The following is a 10,154-nucleotide window of genomic DNA, read 5'->3' as shown; positions in this document are numbered from 1 at the left end:
TGCACTGACAGGGCAAGAAATGTTAATTAATTAAAAATTATTAACATTATAACATTAACATTTGTATGTTATTTTTTCTTTGTTTAGTACATTTGGCATAAGGGATTTTAGGACAACGGACTACAAGGGCGTACGCAGGTTGGGCAGGGGGGACATTGCTCCCCTTAGAAAGAATTTCGCATTATGAATTACACCAGCACCATATGTATTACATACGTACATACATATATACATACGTCTGTATGTATAGTATGTACATATGTACATCAATAAGTATGTATGTACGTACATACATTCTTATATACATATATAGGTTTGTATGTATGCAGTGGGCCATCGAACACTGTTGTTTAATTGTAATAAATAGTGTTCTATGTTTTCAAATCAAAATTTTTAAAACAACAACAACAAGTTATTGGCTCGCAAAACTTCTTTCGTTTTGATAATTTACGGCTGTTAATTGCATACGAAAAATGCCAAAAGTTTACAGTTACCGTACACACACAAATACATTTGTATGTATGTATGTACATATGTGTACAGTGAACAATCGAATACAGAATTATAATCAATAACTCTCAAACGATGTTTTTCGATGTATTTGTATTCGACATGTATTACGATATATCAACACAGGTATCGATATTTTCGATATATCGCATTTAATTTTATTATTGGGGTTTTAATATTTATTCACTTTTTCAAATGAATAGTTTGTGTTATAAATTTTGTCCGATCGATTTCAAATTTGGGTAATGTAATCAACATTATATCAACAAATTGGCATTCAACGATTAAAATATAGCAATATGTTTTTTACTTGCCATATATCAAATAGTTGGGGACATCGCATACACACACTCACACATACAACAAGCAACAGTTCGTGTCTATGTGTGCCCATGCATACATACATATGTACATGCATAGACATGTATGCCTGTATATGTATGTAGCATGTACATACAAAACAACAACAACAACTTTAAGTTGTTGGCTCGCACATCTTCTTTCGTTTTGACCATTTAATGTTAATTGCAAAGGCAAAACGCCAAAAGTTTACAGTTACCGTCGCTAAGCAACGACTGCGTAAGCGATAGTAAAGCAGAAACCGAATAACGGAGCTACGCATATTCTGCTTCGCATTGCGGGCAGATGTATGTATGTATGATTTGTTCTTATTGATCTCAATAAATAATTAGATTTTATTATTTAAATATTCTGCTTATTGCATTCAAACTTCGATATTTTGATGGTATCGGTGGCTTCAACTATCGAAAGTTTGACTCTAGCAAATTGAGATGAGAATTGTCAGTGCTTTTTGATCGTGGCTCATCGCTGCACGGCATTGACACGACTGCCGTGTTTCATATTCCGAGTTTGTGCGTGACCGTATTGACTCAATATGACACGAAAAGGCTCAAATGTGAATTTAAAATTAGGATATACCCTTATAATTATTCCCCCTTTTTTGCAAATCGTCTATCTTAAAACGTTGCGTTATCTCTATATATAAAACAGTTTGTCCTGACTAATTGGTGATCAACGCACAGCCCAAACGGTAAAAGATGAAATTTGGACTCAAGTATCTTTTCATAGTATCCATCATAGTGTAGGAGCACACTAAGAAAGGCTTTTGGAAAATTCTAGCTCCAACGGGGGGAAAACGAGCTTTAAAAAATATTAGTTATAGTGGTCATGTTCGTTTAACCAAATAGTTTGGCAAGAACAAAAATGTAACGGACTACTGAACAATTTTTTGTCAAGAACAGAAAATGTTCATTTAAATACCTTAAATGCCTTCCTACTGGTAACTTATAAGGTGAAAACATATGGGTAGGTTATGCACACACAAAATAAATACAATTGGAAACATTATATTGAGCCGGGTTAAGACGGGCAATACCTGCTAGTGTATAAATAGAATAAATAGAATTGGCCAAAATTTCCAAGTTTTTGTTCCATTTTGAGGTCGTATTTTTGGTATATTTACAAATATTGTAATCTAATCAAGAAGTCACTTTTTCCAAATGTGTCACTGACATCATGATTTACTCACATATCATTTAATATATGTGTTGATGTGGCAGCACTCTGCCAGTGTTGACAACGCAACGCTTGCCAGCAACATCTGCTGGCAGAGCGCTGCTAGCGTCGGCGGCCTCTCCCTCTTTCATATGCACAGCTAAGCCCCACTGCAATTAGGTTAAGTCAGGATTCGAATTGTCATACAAGTGAAGAGAATATACATACGTGCGAGTCACGTCATATTGAAAAGAAAATCAGACGCCATTTTGCTTCCCTTGCGGTTTTGGACATTCATCCCCAACGCCCCACGCCAACAATATGTATATGGGTGGTATGAGCGTATAACCACGCCCACTTTTTAAAAATAGTTTATTGTTTGAAGCCTACTGTTTAAAACATAAACCTTGCTATAACTAACACTATAGGACCTAGGGATATTAAATTTAAAGTCCAAGATGCCTTATGTGAATACGCAGAAAATGTGTTTTTTAGAATTTCCTTACCTCCCACCCCTCTCCAAAGCAAATCGCGATTTTCTCTAACTCCCGTAATTCTTGGAATTTCTAACTAAAATTTTGCAAATACCTCCAGTTAGTTATTATGTGTCCGTATGCCAAGTTTCATCATAATAGGTCTTTAACAAGAAGTTATAGCCATAAATATATTTGACTAGCAGGTATTGCCCGTCTTAACCCGGCTCAATATAATGTTTCCAATTGTATTTATTTTGTGTGTGCATAGCCTACCCATATGCTTTCACATTATAAGTTACAAGTGGGAAGGCATTTAAGGTATTTAAATGAACATTTTCTGTTCTTGACAAAAAATTATTCAGTAGTCCGTTACATTTTTGTTCTTACCAAACTATTTGGTTAAACGAACATGACCACTATAACTAATATTTTTTAAAGCTCGTTTTCCCCCCTTTGGAGCTAGAATTTTCCAAAAGCCTTTCTTAGTGTGCTCCTACACTATGATGGATACTTGAGTCCAAATTTCATCTTTTACCGTTTGGGCTGTGCGTTGATCACCAATTAGTCAGGACAAACTGTTTTTTATATAGAGATAACGAAACGTTTTAAGATAGACTATGTGCAAAAATGGGGAATAATTATAAGGGTATATCTTAATTCTAAATTCACCTTTGAGTCTTTCGTGTCATATTGAGTCAATACGGTCACGCACAAACTCGGAATATGAAACACGGCACTCATGTCAATGACGTGCAGCGATGAGCCACGATCAAAAAGCACTGACAATTCTCATCTCAATTTGCTAGAGTAAAACTTTCGATAGTTGAAGCCACCGATACCATCAAAATATCGAAGTTTGAATGCAATAAGCAGAATATTTAAGTAATAAAATCTAATTATTTATTGAGATCAATAAGAACAAATCATATACATACATACATCTGCCCGCAATGCGAAGCTTTACTATCGGTTTTTGCTTTACTATCGCTTACGCACTCGTTGCCTAGCGACGGTAACTGTACATTTTTGGTGTTTTGCCTTTGCAATTAACATTAAATGGTCACAACGAAAGAAGAAGAGCGAGCCAATGACTTGCAGTTGTTGTTGTTTTTAGAGCATTATTTTTTTTACAATCAAACAACTGTGTTCGATTGCCCAATGTATACATTAATGCGAATGTACATACATGCTATATTCATACAAAGGCATACATACATACATATGTATGTTTCTCTTTACTTTTTCAACCGTACGTAGAGAACCGCACACATAGACACGAACTGTTGCTTGTTGTGTGTGTGTGTGTGTATGTGATGTCCCCAACTATTTGATATTTGTTGTTGCTGCATAAAGTTATTAATGCCAAATGCACTAAACAAAGGAAAAATTACTTTTAAAAATGTTATATAATTTTCAATTAATTAACATTTCTTGCACTGTCAGTGCAAGACGAATGTACATACATACATATGTACATACATATGTACACACATAGATGTGCACATATGTATGGACATTCACACATTAGTGTCTCACATTTTGCTTTGGCTATTTCAATCGTTTGCACGCAACTACACGAACAGCTGTTTGTATGTGTGTATATATACTTAGTTGTCCCCAACTGTTTGATATTTTGTATTGTTTGTTCTGCATGCTTTTGTAAAATGCATATTTTGAAAATCCATGAATGCAAAGTTGTAGATTTAGTTACGTAGATTACATTACCCAAATTTTAAATCGATCGGACTAAATTTATAACACAAACTTTTCATTTGAAATAGTGAATAAATATTAAAACCCCAATAATTCAAGCTCCAACACAAATCTAAGTATGCAGTTTTGTTTGTATTCTTTAATTGATTTTAGAAACTAAGTTTTAAGTCGATCGGTTGAAAAATGCGGATTTTTCAAACAAACTTTGGAGCTACATTTCCCCCCTTTGGAGCTCGAATTTTCCAAAATCACTTAGTGCGCATCTACACCATGATAGGATACTTGAGCCCAAATTTCAGCATCCTAGCTTTTACCGTGTGGGCTGTTGACGCGGTTTCCTTTTGTGCCCCAAGAAAACCCCAATAATTCAAGCTCCAACCAAAAATTTAAAAAAGCAAGTATACAGTTTTTCTTGGAATTGTTCTGAGAGTATACAAACTTGTTTGAAGTTGAAAGTTTGAAGTTAATCAGATGAAAACTGTAGATTTTTCATACAAACGTTGGAGCCTGTTTTCCCCCCATTGGAGCTCGAGTTTTCCAAAATCCCTTCTTAGTGGGCACCTAGACTATGAAAGGATACTTGAGTCCAAATTTCAGCTTCCTAGCCTTTACCCTTTGGGCTGTGCGTTGATCACCAATCAGTCAGTCAGTCAGGACAAACGTTTTTATATATATATGTAGATGCTGCAGCGCTGCTCAAGCGCTGCCCGCAAATGTGTATTTTGGAATTTCCCTCCAGCCCCTCTCTCCAAAGCAAATCGCGATTTTCTCTCACTCTCGTAATTCTTGGAATTTCGAACTTATGTTATGTGTCCGTATGTCAAGTTTCACTATGAAAGACCGATTTAACAAGAAGTTATAGCCATAAATATATTTGCTGCTGCAGCGCAGCTCTAGCGCTGCCCGCGGCTGTTGTTGATGTTGCTGTTTGGTTGACTGCACACATGTTTACGCATAGGCATACATACACTCACACAGACGCAATTGCTATGCAAATGTGCAATTATACACCCTTTACGTTAGTTCGAATACGAAAAGAGGTAAAATCGATCAAAATTTTTTTTGTTAATTGGTTTTGTAAACATATGTACAGAGTATTTTAAAGTCGGGACACCCGACTTTAGCTTTTTTACTTGTTTTATTTTCACTCAAGGGTACATTGGGGTACAAGGACACATTTGGGAATTCTGTTATAGTTTCTTCGATGACTTTGCTTTTACAAATCAACAATAGACAAATCATTCAGCTACTAATCATAAACCCATCGCCAAAGGGAACAACCCGTTTAATAAGTCTTGTACTAGAAATCTTAAGGTAAAAACAGGGGCTTGCTGCTGAAGAAGTAATTCAAAACGTGGTTGACAGTTTTCCAATTCAAGTTCTCGAAGACCGTTTTTTTTGCGTTCGCTTTGGCGATCTCATTCCTTCTGGGGCAGCATTTGTTAAGCATATTTAAATTTTAAAAACAATAAATCGGTTCAATATGCCGGATCAATTCCAATAGTGATATCTGAAAAAAACAGTTCGGGTATTAGGGGCAAAAGTTGAAAGTGGACTGTTTTACTATACATTTAACTAAGCCGGCAGGATCCCGCACATCGGCCGCAATCTGAGCAGAAGTATTTTTTAGTCCAGCCTTATTCCGACGAGTTTTACGTTTTTTATTAATATAGGATTGTTGTATGTGTATACTTTTCCTATAACTAGGGGGACATCACGGTTCCGCAATTGCATTTTTTAAGCAAATTTTTTATCTTTATTCCAGAATTTCATGTGTATATTCATTTATAGGAAGTGTTTCGAAGTGTGACTTATCGAGAAATGAATTGTGATTCGATTGGAATGTTCATCATATACCCCCAAATAGGTGGGGATTTCCCCAAAGCACTGTACAGCAATCTGCGATCACTTTAAAATTTTAAAAACATCGTGAATATATCAAAGGCCAAACTAACCCTTTTAAAAACGATAGCAAATTTGGGGTAAGAACAGCATGACCAACACTATGTATAAATGTATAAATAGAATAAATAGAATCGGCCAAAATTTCCAAGTTTTTGTTCCATTTTGAGGTCGTATTTTTGGTCTATTTACAAATATTGTAATCTAATCAAGAAGTCACTTTTTCCAAATGTGTCACTGACATCATGATTTACTCACATATCACATAACCACGCCCACTTTTTAAAAATAGTTTATTGTTTGAAGCCTACTGTTTAAAATATAGACCTTGCTATAACTAACACTATAGGACCTAGGGATATTAAATTTAAAGTCCAAGATGCCTTATGTGAATACGCAGAAAATGTGTTTTTTAGAATTTCCCTACCTCCCCCCCACTCCAATGCAAATCACGATTTCCTCTAACTCCCGTAATTCTTAGAATTTCTAACTAAAATTTTGCAAATACCTCCAGTTAGTTATTTTGTGTCCGTATGCCAAGTTTCATCATAATAGGTCTTTAACAAGAAGTTATAGCCATAAATATATTTGACTAGCAGGTATTGCCCGTCTTAACCCGGCTCAATATAATGTTTCCAATTGTATTTATTTTGTGTGTGCATAGCCTACCCATATGCTTTCACATTATAAGTTACAAGTGGGAAGGCATTTAAGGTATTTAAATGAACATTTTCTGTTCTTGACAAAAAATTATTCAGTAGTCCGTTACATTTTTGTTCTTACCAAACTATTTGGTTAAACGAACATGACCACTATAACTAATATTTTTTAAAGCTCGTTTTCCCCCCTTTGGAGCTAGAATTTTCCAAAAGCCTTTCTTAGTGTGCTCCTACACTATGATGGATACTTGAGTCCAAATTTCATCTTTTACCGTTTGGGCTGTGCGTTGATCACCAATTAGTCAGGACAAACTGTTTTTTATATAGAGATAACGCAACGTTTTAAGATAGACTATGTGCAAAAATGGGGAATAATTATAAGGGTATATCTTAATTCTAAATTCACCTTTGAGTCTTTCGTGTCATATTGAGTCAATACGGTCACGCACAAACTCGGAATATGAAACACGGCACTCATGTCAATGCCGTGCAGCGATGAGCCACGATCAAAAAGCACTGACAATTCTCATCTCAATTTGCTAGAGTAAAACTTTCGATAGTTGAAGCCACCGATACCATCAAAATATCGAAGTTTGAATGCAATAAGCAGAATATTTAAGTAATAAAATCTAATTATTTATTGAGATCAATAAGAACAAATCATATACATACATACATCTGCCCGCAATGCGAAGCTTTACTATCGGTTTTTGCTTTACTATCGCTTACGCACTCGTTGCCTAGCGACGGTAACTGTAAATTTTTGGTGTTTTGCCTTTGCAATTAACATTAAATGGTCACAACGAAAGAAGAAGAGCGAGCCAATGACTTGCAGTTGTTGTTGTTTTTAGAGCATTATTTTTTTACAATCAAACAACTGTGTTCGATTGCCCAATGTATATATTAATGCGAATGTACATACATGCTATATTCATACAAAGGCATACATACATACATATGTATGTTTCTCTTTACTTTTTCAACCATACGTAGAGAACCGCACACATAGACACGAACTGTTGCTTGTTGTGTGTGTGAGTGTGTATATGTGATGTCCCCAACTATTTGATATTTGTTGTTGCTGCATAAAGTTATTAATGCCAAATGCACTAAACAACATAGATGTGCACATATGTATGGACATTCACACATTAGTGTCTCACATTTTGCTTTGGCTATTTCAATCGTTTGCACGCAACTACACGAACAGCTGTTTGTATGTGTGTATGTATACTTAGTTGTCCCCAACTGTTTGATATTTTGTATTGTTTGTTCTGCATGCTTTTGTAAAATGCATATTTTGAAAATCCATGAATGCAAAGTTGTAGATTTAGTTACGTAGATTACATTACCCAAATTTTAAATCGATCGGACTAAATTTATAACACAAACTTTTCATTTGAAATAGTGAATAAATATTAAAACCCCAATAATTCAAGCTCCAACACAAATCTAAGTATGCAGTTTTGTTTGCATTCTTTAATTGATTTTAGAAACTAAGTTTTAAGTCGATCGGTTGAAAAATGCGGATTTTTCAAACAAACTTTGGAGCTACATTTCCCCCCTTTGGAGCTCGAATTTTCCAAAATCACTTAGTGCGCATCTACACCATGATAGGATACTTGAGCCCAAATTTCAGCATCCTAGCTTTTACCGTGTGGGCTGTTGACGCGGTTTCCTTTTGTGCCCCAAGAAAACCCCAATAATTCAAGCTCCAACCAAAAATTTAAAAAACCAAGTATACAGTTTTTCTTGGAATTGTTCTGAGAGTATACAAACTTGTTTGAAGTTGAAAGTTTGAAGTTAATCAGATGAAAACTGTAGATTTTTCATACAAACGTTGGAGCCTGTTTTCCCCCCCTTTGGAGCTCGAGTTTTCCAAAATCCCTTCTTAGTGGGCACCTAGACTATGAAAGGATACTTGAGTCCAAATTTCAGCTTCCTAGCCTTTACCCTTTGGGCTGTGCGTTGATCACCAATCAGTCAGTCAGTCAGGACAAACGTTTTTATATATATATGTAGATGCTGCAGCGCTGCTCAAGCGCTGCCCGCAAATGTGTATTTTGGAATTTCCCTCCAGCCCCTCTCTCCAAAGCAAATCGCGATTTTCTCTCACTCTCGTAATTCTTGGAATTTCGAACTTATGTTATGTGTCCGTATGTCAAGTTTCACTATGAAAGACCGATTTAACAAGAAGTTATAGCCATAAATATATTTGCTGCTGCAGCGCAGCTCTAGCGCTGCCCGCGGCTGTTGTTGATGTTGCTGTTTGGTTGACTGCACACATGTTTACGCATAGGCATACATACACTCACACAGACGCAATTGCTATGCAAATGTGCAATTATACACCCTTTACGTTAGTTCGAATACGAAAAGAGGTAAAATCGATCAAAATTTTTTTTTGTTAATTGGTTTTGTAAACATATGTACAGAGTATTTTAAAGTCGGGACACCCGACTTTAGCTTTTTTACTTGTTTTATTTTCACTCAAGGGTACATTGGGGTACAAGGACACATTTGGGAATTCTGTTATAGTTTCTTCGATGACTTTGCTTTTACAAATCAACAATAGACAAATCATTCAGCTACTAATCATAAACCCATCGCCAAAGGGAACAACCCGTTTAATAAGTCTTGTACTAGAAATCTTAAGGTAAAAACAGGGGCTTGCTGCTGAAGAAGTAATTCAAAACGTGGTTGACAGTTTTCCAATTCAAGTTCTCGAAGACCGTTTTTTTGCGTTCGCTTTGGCGATCTCATTCCTTCTGGGGCAGCATTTGTTAAGCATATTTAAATTTTAAAAACAATAAATCGGTTCAATATGCCGGATCAATTCCAATAGTGATATCTGAAAAAAACAGTTCGGGTATTAGGGGCAAAAGTTGAAAGTGGACTGTTTTACTATACATTTAACTAAGCCGGCAGGATCCCGCACATCGGCCGCAATCTGAGCAGAAGTATTTTTTAGTCCAGCCTTATTCCGACGAGTTTTACGTTTTTTATTAATATAGGATTGTTGTATGTGTATACTTTTCCTATAACTAGGGGGACATCACGGTTCCGCAATTGCATTTTTTAAGCAAATTTTTTATCTTTATTCCAGAATTTCATGTGTATATTCATTTATAGGAAGTGTTTCGAAGTGTGACTTATCGAGAAATGAATTGTGATTCGATTGGAATGTTCATCATATACCCCCAAATAGGTGGGGATTTCCCCAAAGCACTGTACAGCAATCTGCGATCACTTTAAAATTTTAAAAACATCGTGAATATATCAAAGGCCAAACTAACCCTTTTAAAAACGATAGCAAATTTGGGGTAAGAACAGCATGACCAACACTATGTATAAATGTATAAATAGAATAAATAGAATC

General features: G+C 35.7%; 2 long non-coding RNA genes across 2 annotated transcripts; both read right to left on the bottom strand.

The window, feature by feature from the left end:
- Positions 1-5,455: 5,455 nt before the first annotated feature.
- LOC115630181 lies at positions 5,456-5,920 on the bottom strand. Its single transcript, XR_003996051.1, has 2 exons — positions 5,784-5,920; positions 5,456-5,724 (listed from the first exon to the last, which is right to left on the bottom strand). It is a non-coding gene; the product is annotated as an uncharacterized LOC115630181 (long non-coding RNA).
- Positions 5,921-9,358: 3,438 nt separating this feature from the next.
- On the bottom strand, positions 9,359-9,822 carry LOC115630177. The gene is made up of 2 exons (XR_003996047.1): positions 9,686-9,822; positions 9,359-9,626 (listed from the first exon to the last, which is right to left on the bottom strand). It is a non-coding gene; the product is annotated as an uncharacterized LOC115630177 (long non-coding RNA).
- Positions 9,823-10,154: the final 332 nt, after the last annotated feature.

Source organism: Scaptodrosophila lebanonensis, unplaced genomic scaffold, assembly GCF_003285725.1.
Source record: "Scaptodrosophila lebanonensis strain 11010-0011.00,11010-0021.00 unplaced genomic scaffold, SlebRS2 tig00000339-arrow-arrow-pilon, whole genome shotgun sequence".
Classification (NCBI taxonomy): Eukaryota; Metazoa; Arthropoda; class Insecta; order Diptera; family Drosophilidae; genus Scaptodrosophila; species Scaptodrosophila lebanonensis.
Note: the sequence above shows the minus strand (reverse complement) of the source record. Positions and strands in the feature narration are given on the sequence as shown.